The sequence below is a fragment of the Pipistrellus hanaki genome (assembly GCF_964339955.1).
Source record: "Pipistrellus hanaki genome assembly, contig: scaffold_45, whole genome shotgun sequence".
NCBI classification, from domain to species: domain Eukaryota; kingdom Metazoa; phylum Chordata; class Mammalia; order Chiroptera; family Vespertilionidae; genus Pipistrellus; species Pipistrellus hanaki.
The window spans coordinates 479769-504000 of NW_028182288.1; positions in this window are offsets into that span (position 1 = coordinate 479769).

Sequence of the window (24232 nt, forward strand, 5' to 3'; positions counted from 1 at the left end):
AACATCCAGGAATTCCTTACTCCGAGTTGAGAACACAATAAACAGTGTATGAATCCTATAATTTTTACTAAAAGGAGCCTAGAACTTTAAATGTATGTCACACAAAGCTAGAAAGAGAGAAATAAGCAAATTAAGTAGCTTTAGAAAGCCTTACACTTCACTGAAATGTATCATTAAACTGTATAACATAGTTGAGGCAATGTTCCTGAGCTTTTCAGATTCATAATAGTGTTTAAGTAGTTGTTTGTCCATGGTCCCAATGCTTATACCTGGACAAGAGGGCCTAATATTAGAATCTAAGAGAAAACATCAGTAATTCTAGGAAAACAACAGTAAAGAGTTGAGAACTTGCATAGAACATGTATACAACACTTCTACAAGTCTGTTGTTAGTTTATAAAAGGTATCTAAGATCCAGGAAATCCTAAATTAGAGTTAAGATCACATGAAACATGGTATGAATCCTATATTGTTTACTTAAAGGAGCCTAGAACGGTAAATGTGTGTCATACAAGGCAGAATGCCATTGAAATAGAGGAATAAACACATTCAGCAGCTTTGGAAATCCTTGCACTTCACTGCAATGTAGAATTACACTCTATAACATAGTTGAGAGACAATGTTCCCAAGCTTCTTCTGCTCATAATAGTGTTTAGGAAGTTGTTTTTATATGTGGGCTGTGCTTATACTTGGACAAGAAGGCCTAATGTAGGAAACTACATGAAAACATGAATAATTCAGAGAAAATGTCAGTAAATAGATGAGAACTCATTTAGAACAGTTGAAACAGATTCTCCAAGTCAGTTTTTAGTGTAGAAAAGGCATCTAAGATCCAGGAAATCCTTAATTAGTGTTCAGAGCACAGTAAACAGTGTATGAAACCTCATTTATTTACTTAAGTAGCCTAGAACTTTACATGTATGTCAAACAAGGCTTGAAAGTGAGAAATGAGCAAATTGAACAGCTTTGGAAAGCCTTACATTTCACTGTATGTAGCATTACACTCTATAACATAGTTGAGGGATAATGTTCTCGAGCTTCTTCTGTTCATAACAGTGTGTAGGAAGTTGTTTTTATATGTGGGTTGCGCTTATACTTGGACAAGAAGGCCTAATATAGGAAACTACATGAAAGCATGAATAATTCAAAGAAAATGTCAGTAAATTGATGAAATCTTGTTTCGAACAGCTGAAACAGATTCTCCAAGTCAGTTTTTAGTGTTGAAAAGGTATCTAACATCCAGGAATTTCTTAATTCGAGTTGAGAGCACATTAAACAGTGTATGAATCCTTTATTTTTTACTTAAAGGAGCCTAAAACTTTAAATGTATGTCACACAAAGCTAGAAAGACAGAAATAAGCAAATTAAGTAGCTTTTGAAAGCCTTACACTTCACTGAAATGTATCATTAAACTGGATAACATAGTTGAGAGACAATGTTCCCGAGCTTTTCAGGTTCATTACAGTGTTTAGGTAGTTGTTTGTCCATGTTCCCAATGCTTATACCTTGACAAGAAAGCCTAATGTTAGAAACTAGGAGAAAACATCAGTAATTCTAGGAAAATAACAGTAAATAGATGAGAACTCACATAGAACATGTATAAAACACTTATCCAAGTCTGTTGTTAGTTTATAAAAGGTATCTAAGATCCAGGAAATCCTAAATTAAAGTTAAAATCACATGAAACATTGTATGAATCCTATATTGTTTACTTAAAGGAGCGTAGAACTGTAAATGTGTGTCATGCAAGGCAGAATATCCTTGAAATAGTGAAATAAGCACATTTAAGCAGCTTTGGAAAGCTTTTGACTTCACTGTAACGTAGCATTAAACTCAATAAGATAATTGTGAGACAAATTCCAGAGGTTCTCAGTTTCAAAACAGTGTTTAGGTAGTTGATTGTCCATGTTCCCAATGCTTATACTTGGACAGGAAGGACTAATATTGGAAATGACAAGAAAACAGGAATTCAGAGAAATAAAAACAGTAAATAGGGAAGAACTCGCATGAGACATGTAGAAAAACAATGCTCCAAGTCAGTTGTTAGTGCAGAAAAGCTATCTAAGATCCAGGAAAACCTTAATTACACTAAAGAGATCATTAAACAATGTATAAAAACTATATTATGTACTTAAAGGAGCACATAACTCTAATGTATGTCATACAATACAGAAATCCATGAAATAGAAAATTTACCATATTTAAGTAGCTTTGGAAACCATTACACATCACGAAAAAGTAGGATGAAACTCTATAACAGAGTTGAAAGACAATATTCCCTCACCCTAACCCTAACCCTATCGCTAACCTTAACCCTAATGTTAGCCTTAACCATAACCATAACCCTCACCCACACCCACACCCACACTCCCCCACACCCAAATCAACACCCACACCCACAATCACACATACACACCCACATATACACAAATACACACCAACACAAACACTAAAACATACACACACACATACACACACATACACGCACACCCACACCCACCCACACCCACCCCAACCCCAACCCGACATGCACCCCCACCCCATACCCACACCCACACTCACACATACACACACACATACACACACATACACACCCACACCCACACCCACACTCACACATACACACCCACAAACACATACCCACACCCACACTCACACATACAACCACACCCACAACCACACTCACACCCACACTCTCATATACACCGACACCCACACCCACTCCCACACCCACCATCACCCACACCCACACCCACACCCATACCCACACCCACACCCCAACACACCCCCACCAACAAGCACACCCAAACCCACACCCACCACAACACCAACACCCACACCCAAAACAACACACACACACACACACTCACACACACACACACACCCACTCCAACACACTCCCACACCCACACCCACAACCACACACCCAAATCCACACCCACACTCACACATACACACACACACACACACACACACACACACCCCAACACACCCCCACCAACAAGCACACCCAAACCCACACCCACCACAACACCAACACCCACACCCACATACCCACATACACACACATACACACACACACATATACACCCAAACCACACCCACACTCACCCATACACACACACACACACACACATACACATCAACACCTACAGGTACACACCCCCACCCACACCCATACCCACACCCCCACCCACCCCCACACCCAACCACAACCACACTCACACCCACACTCTCATATACACCCACACCCACATCCAAAAACCCACACCCAGACTCACACATACACACCCACACCCATACCCTCACCCCCACACCCACACCCACCCCCACCTCCAACCCCAAACCCACACTCCCACTCACACATACACATAAACACATAAACACATACACAACCACACCCACACCCACCCACACCCACACCCACACCCACACACAAACCCAAATCCACATCAACACTGACACATACACACCCACATACACACCCACACACACACCAACACACACACCAACACACACACCAACACCCACCCACACCCACACCCACACTCACACTCCCACCCACACCCACACCCACCCACAACCACACCAACACCCACACTCACACACCCACACCCACACCCACACCCACCCACTCCCACACCCAATCCCCCACACCCCACACCCACACTCACACATACACCCACACATACACACCCACAACCACACCCAGACAAACAACCACAACCACACACACCCACACCCACACCAACACTCACTACCACACACACCCACACCAACACCCACACACACACACACACACACGCAGCCACACACACACGCAGCCACACACACACACATCCAAAAATACACACACATCCACACCCACACGCCACCCAGACCCCCAAATCCACACCCACACCCACACTCACACACACACACACACATACACACTCATACACAACACACCCACACACCCACACCCACCCCGACCCACACCCACACCCACACTCACACATACACACACATACACAGCCACACCCTCACCCACACCCACACTCACACCCACACCCACACCCACCCCCACCCTACCCACACCCCCACACCCAAAACCACACCCACACCCAAACTCACACATACACACCCACATATACACAAATACACACCCACACCCACACCAGCACTCAAACATACACACCTACATACACACACATACACACCCACACCCACCCACACCCACACCCACCCCAACACCCACCCCCAACGCACCCCCACACCCATATTCACACATACACACCCACATACACACACATACACACCCACACCCACACCCACACCCACACACCCCACATACACACTCACACATACACACACACAAACACACATACACACCCACACCCAGACAAACACCCACAACCACCCCCACCCACAACCACACCCACAAACAAACCCACACCCACAGGCACACCCCCAAACACACACACACCCACACCCACACCCACACCCACACTCACCCATACACACTGTATGAATCCTATGTTGTTTACTTAAAGGAGCCTAAAACAGTAAATGTGTGTCATACAAGGCAGAATACTATTGAAATAGAGAAATAAACACATTCTGCAGCTTTGGAATTCCCTACACTTCACTGCAATGTATTATTACACTCTATAATATAGTTGATAGACAATGTTCCCAAGATTCTTCTGGTCATAACAGTGTGTAGGAAGTTGTTTTTGTATATCGGCTGTGCTTATACTTGGACAAGAAGGCCTAATATAGGAAACTACATGAGAACATGAATAATTCAGAGAAAATGTCAGTAAATAGATAAGAACTCATTTTAACAGCTGAAACAGATTCTCCAAGTCAGTTTTTAGTGTAGAAAAGGCATCTAAGATCCAGGAAATCCTTAATTAGTGTTAAGAGCACATTAAACCGTGTATGAAACCTCTTTTATTAACTTAAAGTAGCCTAGAACTCTACATGTGTGTCAAACAAGGCTTGAAAGTGAGAAATGAGCAAATTGAACAGCTTTGGAAAGCCTTACGGTTCACTGTAGTGTAGCATTACCCTCTATAACATAGTTGAGGGACAATGTTCTCAAGCTTCTTCTGTTCATAACAGTGTGTAGGAAGTTGTTTGTATATCTGGGAAATACTTATACTTGGACAAGATGGCCTAATATAGGAAATTATGAAAACATGTATAATTCAGAGAAAATAACAGTAAAAAAATGAGAACAGGTTTAGAACAGCTTAAACAGCTTCTCCAAGTCAGTTCTTAGTGTTGAAAAGGTCTCTAACATCCAGGAATTCCTTAATTCGATTTGAGAGCACGTTAAACACTATATGAATCCTATATTTGTTATCTAAAGGAGCCTCGAACTTTAAATGTATGTCACACAAAGCTAGAAAGAGAGAAATAAGCAAATTATGTAGCTATGGAAAGCCTTACACTTCACTAAAATATATCATTAAACTGTATAACATAGTTGAGAGACAATGTTCCCGAGCTTTTCAAGTTCATAACAGTGTTTAGGTAGTTGGTTGTCCATGTTCCCAATGCTTATACCTGGACAAGAAGGTCGAATGTTAGAAATGACGAGAAAACATCGGTAATTCTGGGAAAATAACAGTAAATAGATGAGAACTCACATAGAAAAGGTGTAAAACACTTCTCCAAGTCTGTTGTTAGCTTATAAAACTTATCTAAGATCCAGGAAATCCAAAATTAGAGTTATGATCACATGAAACATGGTAGGATTCCTATAGTGTTTACTTAAAGGAGCATAGAATGGTAAATGTGTGTCATACAAGGCAGAATACTATTGAAATAGAGAAATAAACACATTCTGCAGCTTTGGAATTCCATACACTTCACTGCAATGTAGTATTACACTCTATAACATAGTTGAAAGTCAATGTTCCTAAGCTTCTTCTGGTCATAACAGTATGTAGGAAGTTGTTTTTATATGTGAGCTATGCTTATACTTGGACAAGAATGCCTAATATAGGAAATTACATGAAAACATGAATAATTCAGAGAAAATGTCACTAAATAGATGAGAACTCGTTTAGAACAACTGAAACAAATTCTCCAAGTCAGTTTTTAGTGTAGAAAAGGTATATAATATCCAGGAAATCCTTTATTCGTGTTAAGAGCACATTAAACATGTATTAAACCACTATTATTTACTTAATGTAGCCTAGAACTCTACATGTGTGTCAAACAAGGCTTGAAAGTGAGGAATGAGAAAATTGAACAGCTTTGCAAAGCCTTACACTACACTGTAAAGTAGCATTACACTCTAAAACATAGTTGAGGGACAACGTTCTCGAGCTTCTTCTGTTCATAACAGTGTATAAGAAGTTGTTTGTATATGTGGGCAATGCTTATACTTGGTCAAGAAGGCCTAATATAGAAACTACATGAAAACATGTATAATTCAGAGTAAATGACAGGAAATAGATGAAAACTCATTTAGAACAACTGACACAGCTTCTCCAAGTCAGTTCTTAGTGTTGAAAAGGTATATAACATCCAGGAATTCTTAATTCGATTTGAGAGCACATTAAACAGTGTATGATTCGTATATTTTTTACTTAAAGGAGCCTAGAACTTTAATATATGTAACACAAAGCTGGAAAGAGAGAAATAAGCAAATTACGAAGCTTTGGAAAGCCTTATACTTCATTAAAATATATCATTGAACTGTATAACATAGTTGAGAAAGAATGTTCCCGAGCTTTTCAAACTCATAACAGTGTTTAGTTAGTTGTTTGTCCATGTTCCCAATGCTTATACCTGGATAATAAGGCCGAAAGTTAGAAACTATGAAAAAATATCAGTAACTCTGGAAAGTAACTGCAAATAGGCAAGAACTCACATAGAACATATATAAAACACTTCTCCAAGTTTGTTGTTAAATTATAAAAGTTAACTGAGACCCAGGAAATCCTAAATTAGAATTATGATCACATGCAACATTTTATGATTCCTATATTGTTTACTTAAAAGAGCCTAGAACGGTAAATGTGTTTCATACAAGGCAAAATACCATTGAAATATTAAAACAAACACATTCAACAGCTTTGGAAATCCTTACACTTCACTGCAATGTAGTATTACACTCTATTACATAGTTGAGAGACAATGTTCCCAAGCTTCTTCTGGTCATAACAGTGTGTAGGAAGTTTTTTTTATATGTGGGCTGTGCTTATACTTGGACAAGAAGGCCTAAAATAGGAAACTACATGAAAACATGAATAATTCAGAGAAAGTGTCAGTAAATAGATGAGAACTCGTTTAGAACAGCTGAAACAGCTTCTCCAAGTCAGTTCTTAGTGTTGAAAAGGTTTCTAACATCCAGGAATTACTAATTCGAGTTGGGAACACATTAAACAGTGTATGAATCCTATATCTTTTACTAAAAGAAGCCTAGAACTTTAAATGTATGTCACACAAAGCTAGATAGAGAGAAATAAGCAAATTAAGTAGCTTTGGAAAGCCTTACACTTCACTGAAATATATCATTAAACTGGATAACATAATTGAGAGACAATGTTCCCGAGCTTTTCAAGTTCATACAGTGGTTAGGTAGTTGTTTGTCCATGTTCCCAATGCTTATACCTGGACCAAAAAGCCGAATGTTAGAATCTAAGAGAAAACATCAGTAATTCTGGGAAAATAACAGTAAAAAGATGAGAACTCGCATAGAACATGTATAAAACACTTCTCCAAGTCTGTTGTTAGTTTATAAAAGGTATCTAAGATCCAGGAAATCCTAAATTAGGTTTAAGATCACATGAAACGTTGTATGAATTCTATATTGTTTACTTAAAGGAGCCTAGAACGGTAAATGTGTGTCATACAAGGCAGAATAACATTGAAACATTAAAATAAACACATTCAACAGCTTTGGAAATCCTTACACTTCACTGCAATGTAGTATTACACTCTATAACATAGTTGAGAGACAATGTTCCCAAGATTCTTCTGGTCATAATAGTGTGTAGGAAGTTGTTTTTATATGTGGGCTGTGCTTATACTTGGACAAGAAGGCTTAATATAGGCAAATACATGAAAACATGAATAATTCAGAGAAAATGTCATTAAATAGATGAGAACTTGTTTAGAACACCTGAAACAGATTCTCCAAGTCAGTTCTTAGTGTAGAAAAGATATCTAACATCCAGGAATTCCTTAATTCGGGTTGAGAGCACATTAAACAGTGTATGAATCCTATATTTTTTTACTTAAAGGAGTCTAGAACTTTAAATGTATGTCACACAAAGCTAGAAAGAGAGAAATAAGCAAAATAAGTAGTTTTGGAAAGCCTTACACTTCACTGAAATGTATCATTAAACTGTATAACATAGTTGAGAGACATTGTTCCAGAGCTTTTCAGGTTCATTACAGTGTTTAGGTAGTTGTTTGTCCATGTTCCCAATGCTTGGAACATGGACAGGAAGGCCTAATGTTAGAAACCACGAGAAAACATCAGTAATTCTCGGAAAATAACAGTAAATCGATGAGAACTCACCTGGAACATGTATAAAACACTTCTCCAAGTCTGTTGTTAGTTTATAAAAGGTATCGAAGATCCAGAAAATCCTAAATTAAAGTTAAAATCACATGAAACATTGTATGAATCCTATATTGTTTACTTAAAGGAGCGTAGAACTGTAAATGTGTGTCATGCAAGGCAGAATATCCTTGAAATAGTGAAATAAGCACATTCAAGCAGCTTTGGGAAGCTTTTGACTTCACTGTAACGTAGCATTAAACTCAATAAGATAATTGTGAGACAATGTTCCAGAGGTTCTCAGGTTCAAAACAGTGTTTAGGTAGTTGATTGTCCATGCTCCCAATGCTTATACTTGGACAGGAAGGACTAATATTGGAAATGACAAGAAAACAGGAATTCAGAGAAATAAAAACAGTAAATAGGGAAGAACTCGCATGAGACATGTAGAAAAACAATGCTCCAAGTCAGTTGTTAGTGCAGAAAAGCTATCTAAGATCCAGGAAAACCTTAATTACACTAAAGAGATCATTAAACAATGTATAAAAACTATATTATGTACTTAAAGGAGCACATAACTCTAAATGAATGTCATACAATACAGAAATCCATGAAATAGAAAATTTACCATATTTAAGTAGCTTTGGAAACCATTACACATCACGGAAAAGTAGCATGAAACTCTATAACAGAGTTGAAAGACAATATTCCCTCACCCTAACCCTAACCCTATCGCTAACCCTAACCCTAATGTTAGCCTTAACCATAACCATAACCCTCACCCACACCCACACCCACACTCACAATCACACATACACACCCACATACAAACAAATATACACCCACACCAACACAAACACTCAAACATACACACACACATACACACACACACACACACCCAACCCCGACACGCACCCCCACCCCATACCCACACTCACACTCATACATACACACACACATACACACACATACAAACCCACACACACACCCACACTCACACATACACACACACATACACACACCCACACCCACCCACACCCACACCCACATACACACACATACACACACACACTCACCCACACCCACCCCAACACCCACCCCCACAGCACCCACACACACACACTCACACATACACACCCACATACACACACATACACATCCACACCCACATCCACACCCACACCCACACTCATCCATACACAAACACATACACACCCACACCCTCACCCACACCCACACTCACACCAACACCCACACCCACCCCTACCCTACCCACACCCCCACACCCAAATCCACACCCACACCCAAGCTCCCAAATACACACCTACATACACACACATACACACCCACACCAACACTCAAACACACCCACATACACACACATACACACCAACACCTACCCACACCCACACCCACACCCAACCCTACCGCACCCCCACACCCATACACATACACACCCACATACACACAAATACACACACACACACATCCACACTCACACATACACACACACATACACACCCACATATACACACCCACAACCACCCCACCCACAACCACATCCACAGCCAAACCAAGACCCACACTCACACCCACACACACCAACACCCACACTCACCCATACACACACACATACACACACATACACAACACACCCACACCCACACCCACCCTGACCTACACCCACACCCACACCCACACTCACACATAAACACACACATATACACACATACACACCCACACCCTCACCCACACCCACACTCACACCCACACCCACACCCACCCCACCCTACCCACACCCCTACACTCAAATCCACACCCACACCCAAACTCACACATACACACCCACACCCACACCCACCCACACCCACACACACACACCCCCACCACACCCCCACACCCACACTTACACATACACACCCACATACACACACATACAAACCCAAACACTCACACATACACACCCACATACACACTAATACACACCCACACCCACATTCACAAATACACACCCACATACACACCAATACACACCCACACCCACCCCCACCCACATCCACACCCACAACCACACTCACACATACACACCCACATACACACACACACACACTCACAAATACACACACACATACAAACACCCACACATACACACCCACATGCACACCCACCACACCCCCAACCCCACATCCACACTCACACTCACACATACACATAAACACACACACACACCCGCACCCGCACCCACACCCCCACACCCACACTCACACTCACAGCCACACCCAACCATACCCACACCCACACCCACACCCACCTACACCCACCAACACCCACACCCACACCCACACCAACACCCACACAAATACACATAGACAGACACATACACACACATTCACACCCACACACACACCCACACTCATACACACCCACATACACACACATACAAACCCGCAGACACACCCACCACAACACCCACACCCACACCCCCACACTCACACCCACACCCCCACACCCCCACACCCACACCAACACCCAATGCCACATACACCCACACCCACACCCACACCAACCCTATCCTAACCCCCACACCCAAATCCACACCAACACACAAACGCATACACAGACACATACACACACATACACTCCCACACCCACAGGTACACACCCCCACCCCCAACCACACCCACACCCTCACCTACACCCACACCCACACCCACCCTACCCCCTCCCCCACACCCAAATCCACACCCACACTGACACATACATACCCACAAACACACTCAAACATGCACACACACACCCACACCCACACCCCCACACCCACACCCACAACCACACCCACAAAAATACACACCCACATACTCACAAATACACACCCACACCCACACATACACCCCCACCAACACCCACCCACACCACACCCACCCCAAACCCCACACCCACATTCACACTCACACATACGCATAAGCACACACAAACACACCCACACCCACCCCCAACCCCACCCACAACCACTCCCACACCCACACGCAAACCCACACACCCACACTCACACCCACACCCACACTCACACATACACACACACACCCCCCACCCCCAACCCCACACCCACACTCACTCAAACATACACATAAACACACACACACCCACACCCGCACCCACACCCACACCCCCACCCACACCCCCATACCCACACTCACACTCACACCCACACCCACCCACACCCACAACCACACCCACCCACACCCACCCACACCCACACCAATGCGCATAGACAGACACATACACACACATTCACACCCACACCCACACCCACACCCACACTCAATCATACACACATACATACACACACAAACACTCCCACACCCACACCCACACCCACAACCACACCCACAAAAAATACACACCCACACACACACAAATACACACCCACACCCACACATACACTCCCACCCACCCACACCCATACCACACCCACCCCAAACCCCACACCCACACTCACACTCACATATACACATAAACACACACACACACACACTCCCGCACTCACACCCACACCCCCACCCACACCCCCACACCCAGACTCACACTCACAGCCACACCCACCCAAACCCACACCCACACCCACAGCCACACCAACCCACACCCACCCACACCCTCCCACACCCACACCCACACCAACACCCACACCAATACACATAGACAGACACGTACACACACATTCACACACACACACACACTCAAACATACACACCCACGTACACACACATACAAACCCGCACACACACACACCCCAACACCCACACCCACACCACACCCCCAGACCCACACCCACACCAACACCCAATCCCACACACACCCACACCCACACCCACGCTATCCTAACCCCCACACCCAAATCCACACCAACACACACACTCACGCATACACAGACACATACACACACATACACTCCCACACCCACACGTACACACCCCCACCCACAACCACACCCATTCCCACACCTACACCCACACCCACCCTACCCCCACACCCACATCCAAATCCACACCCACACCCACACTGACACATACACACCCACAAACACACTCAAACTTACATACCCACATACACACACATACACACCCACACCAACACCCACACCGAAACCCACACCACACCAACACACACACATACACACACATACACACCCACACCCACACTCAAACATACACACCCACATAAACAAACATACACACCCACACCCACACTGAACACACCAACACGCACACCCACACCCACCTCATCAACCACACCCACACACCCACACCCACATCCCCACACCCACACACACACACACACTCCCACACACACCAACACCCACACCCACACCCACACACCCAAATCCACACCCACACTCACACATACACACCCACATACACTCAGATACACACCCACACCCACAGAAATACACACCCACAAACACACAAATACACACCCACACCCACACATACACCCCCAACCCCTCCACCCACACCACACCCACCCCCAACCCCACACTCACATCCACTCCCACACACACACCCACACACACACCCACACCCACCCTATCCCACCCCCACACCCAAATACACACACACACACACACACTCACACACACACACATACACACACATACACACCCACACCCACATACACACCCACACCCACACCGACACCCATACCCACACCCACACTCAAACACACATCCCCACAAAAACACATACATACACTCCCACACCCACACCGACACCCACACCCACCCACACACACAGCCACCCACAAATACACACACATCAACACCCCCACCCACACACCCACACCCACAACCACACCCACCCACAACCACACCCACACCCACAAGCACACCCACACTCAAACATACACACCCACATACACACACATACACACCCACAACCACACCCACAACCACCCACACCCACACCCACACCTACACCCACACTGACACATACACACACACATACACACACATACACACCCACACCTACACCCACCCACAACCACACCCACACTCACACATACACAGACACATACACACACATACACACCCACAGCCACACTTACACACCCCCACCGACACCCACACCTCCAGCCACCCCCACCCACACCCACAATTACAACAACACCCACACCCACCCTACCCCCACCCCCACCCCCAAATCCACACCCACACCCACACTGACACATACACACCCACAAAAACACTCAAACACACCAACATACACACACATACACACCCACACCCACCCCCACCCCACACCCACACCCACACCCACACCCACAACCACACCCACATATACACCCACACATACACACCCACACCCACACCCACACCCCAACCCACCCAAACTCCCACCCACAACCACACCCACACACACACCCACAACCAAGCCCACACGCACACCCACATCCACACTCACACTCACACTCACACCCACACTCACACTGACACATACACACACACATACACACACCCACACCCACACATACCCACACGCACACTCACCCCCAACCCCACACCCACACTCACACTCACACATATACAAAAACACACACACACACCTGCACCCACACCCACATCCCCACCCACACCCCCACACCCACCCACACCCACACCCACACCCACCCACACCCACCCACACCCACCCACACCCACAACCACACCAATACGCATAGACAGACACATACACACACATACAAACCCACACACACACACACCCACATACACACCCACATACACACACACACACCCACACTCACACATACAACCACACCCACACCCACACCCACACTCTCAAATACACCCACACCCACACCCACCACCACCACCACCGTCACCCACACACACACCACCACCCCCACCCCAATCCCACACTCACACTCACACATACAAATAGACACACACACACATACACACACCCGCACCCACACCAACCCACACCCCCACACCCAAACTCACACTCACACCCACACCCACCCATACACACACCCACACCCACTCCCCCACCCACACCCACCTACACCCACCCACACCCCCATCCCTACCCACACCCACACGCACAACCAAACCCAAACTCACACATACACACACATACACACAAACACACACCCAAACTAAAACCCACACTCATACATACACACCCACATACCCACACATACACACCCACACCCACACTGAACGCACCAACACGCACACCCACACCCACCCCAACACCCACACCCACACACCCATACCCACACCCCACACACACACACACACACATCCCACATACAACACGCACACCCACACCCACCCCAACACCCACACCCACACCCCCGCACCCACACCCACAAAAATAAACACCCACATACAGACAAATACACACCCACACCCACACATACACCCACTCCACACCCACACTCACACATAAACACCCATACACACACATACACAACACACCCAAACCCAACCCCAAAGCGACACACACCCACACCCACACTCACACTCACAAATACACACACATACACACCCATACACACCCACACACCCACACTCACACACACACCAACACCCACACCCACACCAACAAAAATACACACCCACGTACACACAAATACACACCCACACCCACACATACACCCACACCACACCCACACTCACACATACACACCCATACACACACATACACAACACACCCAAACCCACTCCCACCCCGACCCACACCAACACCCACCCCCACACCCACACTCACAAATACACACACACATACACACACATACCCACACACACCCACACACACCCACACCTACACGAACACCCCCAACCACACCCACACCCACACCCACCCACACCCACCCACACCCACACCCACACCGACACCGACACCAATACACAGACAGACACATACACACACATTCACACCCACACACACACCCACACTCAAAAATACACACCCACATACACACACATACACACCCGCATACAACCACCACAACATGCACACACCCACACCCACACCCATACCCCCAACCCCACACCAACACTCAATCCCACACACACCCACACCCACACCCACACGCACCCTATCCTAACCCCCACACCCAAATCCACACCAACACACACACTCACGCATACACAGACACATACACACACATACACTCCCAAACCCACACGTACTCACCCACACCCACACAAACACCAACACCACAACCCACCACCACCCCCACCCACAACCACAACCACACCTACACCTACACCCACACCCACCCTACACCCACCCCCACACCCAAATCCACACCCACACCAACACTGACACATACACACCCACAAACACACTCAAACATACATACCCACATACACACACATACACACCTACACCCACACCCACACACCCACAACCACACCCACAAAAATACACACCCACATACACACAAATATACACCCACACCCACACATACACACACACCACACCCACACTCACACATACATACCCATAAACACACATACACAACACACCCAAACCCACCTCCACCCCGACCCACACCCACACCCACCCCCACACCCACACTCACACATACACACACACATACACACACATACACACCCACACCCTCAACCACACCCACACTCACACCAACACCCACCCCTACCCTACCCACACCCCCACAAAGAAATCCACAACAACATTCAAACTCACACATACACACCCACATACACACACATACACACCCACACTCAAACATACACACCCACATACACACACATACACACTCACACCCACCACCACACCACACCCACACCGACACCCACACCACACCCACACCCACACATACACCCACACATACACACCCACACCCACACGTACACACCCCCAAACACACCCATACCCCAACCCACCCACACTTTCACCCACAACCACACCCACACCCACGCCCACACACACACCCACACACACACCTACACTCACACTCACACATACACACCCACATACACACACCCACAACCACACTGACACATTCAACCACACCCACACCCAAACCCACACTCTCAAATACACCCATACCCACACCCACCACAACCCCCACTGTCACCCACATGCCCACCACCAACCCCACCACCAACCCCACACTCACACTCACACATACAAATAGAAACACACACACCCACAACCACACCCGCACCCACACAAACCCTTACCCCCACACCCAAACTCACACTCACACCCACACCCACACATACACACACCCACACCCACTCCCCCCCCAAACCCACCCATCCCCACCCCCACCCCCACCCATACCCAAACCCACACGCACACCCAAACCCACACTCACACATACACAGACACATACACACACATACACACACACTGACACCCACACTAAAACATACACACCCACATACACACACATACACACCCACACCCACACTGAACACACCAACACGCACACCAACACCCACCCCAACACCAACACACACACACACACACACACACACACTCACACTCACACATACACATAAACACACACACACACCCGCACCCCCACACCCACACTCACACTCACACCCACACCCACCCATACCCACACCCACACCCACACCCACCCACACCAACACCCACTCCCACCCACACCCACACTGACACATACACACACACATACACACACATACACACCCACAACCACACCCACCCACACCCACACTAACACCCACAACCACACCCACACTCACACATACACAGACACATACATACACATACACACCCACAGCCACACGTACACACCCCCACCGCCACCCACACCCCAGCCACCCCCACCAACACCCACAATTACAACACCCATATCCACCCTACCCCCACACCCACACCCAAATCCACACCCACACTGACACATACACACCCACAAACACCCTCAAACATACACATCCACATACACACACATACACACCCACACCCACACCCACCCCACACCCACACCAAACCCACACCACACCCACACCTACACATACACCCACACATACACACCCACACCCACCACAACCCCACACCCACACCGACACCCACACCCACACCTACACATACACCCATACATACACACCCACACCCACACCCACACCCACACGCACACCCCCACACCCACACACACTCACACCCACACCCACCCACACCCACCCACACCCACACCCACACCAATACGCATAGACAGACACATACCCACACATTCACACCCACACCCACACTCACACATACAACCACACCCACACCCACACTCTCAAATACACCCACCACCACCACCACCCCCACCATCACCCACACACAGCTCCTTTGCTTTTCATTCTGGTTTCTCTTTCCTTCTTATTGTAGAATTTCCAGTCAGTCGACTTTCCTGTAGTAGTGGGTAATGTCCATTTTGTATTTTAGTTGTATTTTAATGAAATTGTTGTGTGAGGCTGCAGTTAGGTGTTACCTATGCCGCCATCTTGGATTCTCCAAAAATTATATTTATAAATTACCTAGTTTAGGTTCAATATTAATTTCTGTACAACTTAGTGGTTATTTCAACTAGCCACTTGGTGCCAAACATTGTCATTACAGTATTATTGATTCTATTTCACATGTTCTAGTTTGTACTTCTCAGTTTGGTCATTTTAAAAACCAGAGAGTTTGTTCTCTTGTTATACTAGAGGCTTCATGCATAAAATTCGTGCAACAGTAGGCCTTCACAGCCCCAGCTGCTGGGGCCCTTGCAGCCCCAGCTGCCTCAGGGCTCCAGCTGCCTCATAGCCCTGCAGTCTGCCCTTTACCCCTCCCCTCCCTGCCCACCTGCGTTCGCCACCACACGCCCCTGGTTCCCCAGTTCTGCGAAGACCCCCGATTGATCACCCACAGTGGGTGGCCTGGACCTCCCTCTTTGGGCAGTCACAGAGCCTCCAGATTGATCGCCCTGCCAGCTGCTCCCTGGTGGTCAGTGTGTGTCATAGCAACCAGTCATTCTGCCATTAGGGTCAATTTGCATATTAACCTTTTATTATATAGGGTTCTTCTGATGCTGATACAAAACGATGCCATGTCTATGTGATGAGATAAAGTGCAGAGAATGACACAGATGTTGTAAGCTTGGTGGTAGGCCACTAGTATCTGTCAGATTCTGTGGCAAAAGATCATCAAGCCATTATGCCATTTTCCACCTACAAATTTAAAACTTTTTTTTTTTATCTTAACTGGAAACTTAAACACTGTGGCTATAACTCCTGCAGTGTGAGGTTTGACAGCAAGACTAGCATAAATTTCTTTTTCTTTGTTTACAGTTTCATGAATAGAAGATTTGTTTTATTTTAGATCTTAGGAACCATCTTAGGAACCCAGTATGTGATTTCTTCCTTATTAAATTTAGAACTTTTATATATTTTTAAATTTAAAAATATATATATTTTATTGATTTTTTTACAGAGAGGAATGGATAGGGATAGAGAGTTAGAAACATCCATGAGAGAATCATCAATCAGCTGCCTCCTGCACAGCCCCCACTGGGAATGTGCCTGCAACCAAGGTACATGCTTTTGACCAGAATTGAACCTGGGACCTTTCAGTCTGCAGGCCAATGTTCTATCCACTGAGCCAAACCGGTTTCAGCAGAACTTTTATATTTTCATTTTGAAAAAGTGGAAGCACCTCATGGCTCTCTTTGACATGTCTGAATTGCCGGCAGCACTGCTCTGCACTTTGGGGCCATTGTTAAGTGAAAGTGAGGGCTCCTGGAATAGGAGCACTTGATACCAGGACAACCTTGTCATCGAGATGGTGACCAGGTCTGATGGTGGGTAGTGTACACAGTGTGGGTGTGCTGAGAAGCGGGATGTTTCATGTCCCAGGAAGGATGGAGTGAGTTGATGTGTAATTGTATTACACTCCTCAGAATAGTTCAAAATCTAAAACATGACTTGCTTATTTCTGGAATTTTCCATATTCTATTTGGAACTGCTATTGATTGGCCAGCTGAAACTGCTAAAAGGGAAACTGTGGGTACTGGATGACTGTACATTGTTTGATGGTGTGTACAAAGTCCTATTGAATTTAGTTATTTCCGTGTCTCTTTTATTTCGAACATCTTTAAGGGGATTGTTTTGAATTATTTGTCATAGGTATAAATGTCTTTAGGATTGATTTCTGGGAGTTCATTTTGTTCTTTTGATTGAGTATGTTTCTCTTTTTCTTTGTATACCTTGGGATATTGCATTGAGATTTGGTCATTTGAAAAAAAACTGTCACGTCTCCCAGTCTTTATAGCTATGCCTTGTGCCAGAGAAAACCTTCACCCATCAGTCCACCTATAAATTCAAAGACCCACTCAAACCTTTTCTGTGGAAATGACCTCTGTGGTCTTGTTCATGCATTTTCCCTGTTAAAGTGGTTGTCCCTGTTTTGTTTTCTGTGTTTCTTATTGTTGACTAGAGGCTCGGTGTGCAGGTCTGTGGAGATCGGGCTGAAACCAGAAGTCCAATATCCCCTGAGGGGTCCCGTAATACGAGAAGGCACTCTGCAAAGTTGCTATCACTCGGCAGTTCCTGCGCTGAGCATCTGCCCCCCGGTGGTCAGTACATGTCATAGCTACTGGCTGGTTGGTTGGTTGGCCAGTGGTTTAGGTTTTTATATAGAGAGATTTTAGAGAGAAAGGAAGGGAGAGGGAGAGAGAGAATAAACATTGATATGAGAGTAAAACATCAATAGTTAGCCTCCACTGGGGACTGAGCCCATAACCTGGTCCCAAGGGGAACCCTTTGCTGCACAGGACGATGCCCACATGAGCCGCCCGGCCAGGGATGTGCCTGTTTTAGTTTGGTTTAAATCAAGAACGTCTCATCTCTTGCTCACACTAGTGCCGCCCTGTAGGCCTGCAGGCTCTCTGGTGCTGTAGGAAGCAGTGGCACCACCTTGTTCCCAGTAGCCACGATCTGAGTACATGCCTTTCTCATCTGCACTCAGAGTCTGTTGATGCAGAAATCACTTTCTAATTCCCTGTCTTATTGTGATATTTATCTGAGAGTGTTTTTATTGGTGTAGATTTGACTTTGAATTTACATAATATATTTATTTGAAATCTGTGTTTCTATTGGTCCTTCACCAATGGGCAACAGCCAGTGGGCTCAGGAGCCTGTTCAGTTGTACAAGTCTCTTCTTAACATTGCTGGATACAAAAGCATCTTCATGTTTTACATAAGATCATTGCACCAACTGCACTGTGTAGCGTACTTCTTGAATCTCTTACGTGCAGTTTGTTTTAATACATATTTTCTTAATTCAAACCAAACTTCCTCCACAGGAGTCTAAGGACATTGCTGAGTTATGATAAAACACAGAGCATGAACCCTGTATTAATAGGTTTGAGGTATCAGAAGGGATACAGATAGATTGAGCATAATATGCTAATCACTCATTTTAAGAGATTTGAAGGGAGAGGCCAAGTTAAGGCCAGGTTGAGTTGGTTTGTTTGTCCTAGGGTTAAGTAACCAAAATATATAGGTGGGATTTACCTGCCAAGATTATGGGGGTGGTTTTAAGGGAAGTAAGAAGTAGAAACCTGAGTACAAGGTCATGTGCCCTGAGCTCAAGCCCTCTCTCCCTGTGTTGTTTACCCAGGGAGTTGCAGGCTCTGAGGCCAGGGTCTTGGGGGTCGGGGGAACTGGAGCACAGCCCCAGAAAGCACCTCGTCTGACCAGGCCTGCAGAGTTGTGCTGTGCATGTTCCAGGGAATGAATATAAATGTAAAGGCATGAAGGACAGAGTTCAGAACAGACTCATGCCTGGTAGTCAAGTGTGAGACAACAGTCCACTTAGGGCCCTGCTGACTTCAGAGCTTTCGACACTGGGGTGGGCTAGCCATTTAGTAGAACATTATTAAATGTCACCTGAGCATGGGTGGGCAGTAGCCAATTCCTGGCCAGCCTGAGCGAGTTCAGGGTCCGGGATGGGTGAGCAGCCTATGATCAGTGTGATTGTGAGGAAGCCTGTGGTGAGGTTGAGCAGGACAGGAAGGAAGAGGCTTGGTATTGAGAAGTCAAACCCCAGGCTTAGAAACACTGGAGTTACATTTCAAACTAGGTTTCAGCACTTCTCATGGAGGAACTTACTAATGCCTTTTACCTGCAGGGTTAGTTTCCCATTTGGGACATAAGGCTGCACCCAAAGGATTTTTGTGAAAATAAAAGGTCTTGTCTGCCAGATCTCTTTCTGGTGATAGAAATATCTATATATCATAGATATAGATATAGATATGCTTAAATGACCATTACAACTGAATGACTGGAACCACTGGTTGACCAGTCGCTTTGACGCGCACTGACCACCAGGGGCAGGCACTCAATGCATGAACTGCCCCCTGGTGGTCAGTGTGCTCCCATAGCCAACCTCCTGCAGCCCCTCCACCCAGCCCGCTAACCTCCACAGCCCCTCTCCCCTTCCTGTTGGCATCCTCAACCAGCCAGCCAACATTCTACTGTCCCTCCGCTCTGCCAGCCAGCATCCCCCTCCCCCCATAGGCCCTGATTAGGGGGCCAGCTGGCCAGCCTCCTATGGTCCTTTCCGCTGGCTGGCGACCCTAACCACCCCCCTTTCTTTATTCTCCCCCCACCCCCTCGATGGACCTCAATTGCCAGCCAGGCCAAGGTTCCCCACCCATGCACAAATTTGTGCACCGGGCCTCAAGTCTATCTATATAATAGGCTAATATGCTAAGTGTCCTTCCCACCAGTCACAGTGATGCACACTGACCACTAGGGGGCAGATGCTCAATGCAGGAGCAGCCATGATTTGCACAGAGAAATGACACCATGGACCTGGCACCCAGAAAGCAACACTCAGCTTCCCCCAAGTGAGGACACATGCCCTGCTACTACCCTGGAGTGACAGCCCACCAAATCGCAGCCAATGCTGCCAAGACCCCATGGCACAAAATGCAGCCCACAGCCCAGCCCAGAAACCGTCGCTGCGAGTGCCAGGTAATGATGTCAGGTAGCAACACCCAGCTTCCTCTCCCTAGCAACTAGCTTCCTTGGAGTTCCAGGAACACAGGTGGAAACATTTCACAGTTTAACCAAATATCTGTGAAGCGCTTTCCCGTGCCTCATCTCATTTGATCCCCACAGAAGTCGTAGAGAAGGTACCGTAGATAGGAGACTCAGTAGAATCCTATTTTCTTTTTGTTAGCCAGAAAATAGAGATTTAGAAAGCTTAGAAACTTGACCCCATTGAAAAAAAGTAAAAAATTATGGACCTTGAAAATGACTTTAGGTTTTCTCACTGCTCAGAATATAGTCAGACACTCCTACAGTTAACTATTTTACCCTTTTTCTCCCTGTGCGATCTACAATAATAATCTGTGTTGTGTTAGTATTTACTGCTGGATTGCTGACGATTACCTGAAAGAGAAGTTGGGGTGCTTCACTGAGCTGGAGAAAGTTTAGCTAAATCAGAAAGCAGGTCTAATGAAGCAAGTTAATGCTATGTCTATAAAAGGCTAAGTTGACGCACGCATGTGCGGTACATATTATAAAGGGCGAATAGCGATATTAAAATATTTCTTTCAATTAACTTTCTTTCAGTGTGCAGGAATTTGTGCACCAGCCACTAGTGTTTTATAAAACGCACTATCCAAACAGTAGGCCCAGTTACGTGTGCTCCTGAGTCCTGGAAACCCCCTGGAAACCTGGCTGGTGCAAGTCAGGAGCTAAAGTTTAAATGAATTAAATAGCCATGCGTGGTTAGTCCCACCTTATTGCATAGCTAGCTACAGATGAGAGCCGTTAGAGGGCTCCTTATGATAGAAACAGTTGGCTTTTCAGAATTTTCTTGAATGAAATGTTCTTCTAGCTCCTTATTTCTGTGCAGGGAACGTGCTGTTCTTCCAGTTCCTTATTTCTGTGCAGGGTATGTGCTGTTTGGTGTGCGGTGAGGCATATTGTCCCTATCTTGAAGAAAAATACACAGAGGAAATTTAAACAAGCACAGTAAAGACAACACAGACAGAAAGTGACAGCACAATATGCTTTAACATTAATAAAAAGGTGAATTATGCCAAGTGTAGAGGAGTCAGAGGGACAGTCTCCTCAGGAGCCGGAGGCATGGGGGCAGGCACGCTGCCCGTGTGCAGGGCCCAGAGAAGGAGGGCATTCCTGGTGGAGGCCCAGGACACTGGAGCCAGGAGTTCAGGAACCTGACGGGTGTGAGCAGGCTCAGTGGGAGGCTGACTGGCTGCAGTACGGGGTGGTTTGGAAAATGGGATCATCCGTGTCACACACAGTTACAGCTGCCCCTGAATTCCTGGCTGAAAAGCTGGATGCAGCTCACAGGAAGGGAAATGTGGGCATTATTGGAAAACGCAGCCCTGGGGGAATGTAATCAGTTCCACTGCAGGAGCAGAGCCCTGGCAGGTGTGATGAGCAGAGAAACGCGGCAGGAAGCCCACAGTCGCCTAGACGGGAAGCACAGGTTCTGGCGGGAGGAGGCCACGGAGGCGGCAGCATGGAGGGCACGCGGCACATGGTGCAGCGTGTGAGAAGGTGACTGTGGATGCACTCGGAGCGTCAGAGTAGGCGGGGCTGAACAGTAGCACTTTGGGTGGAAGGGAGTCCATGGGGAGGACGGAGTTGTAGCCTGAGCCCTGGGTGACCTGGAGTCAGGGGGAAGCAGGCACGGGACGGCACCTGGCTGTCAGCCAC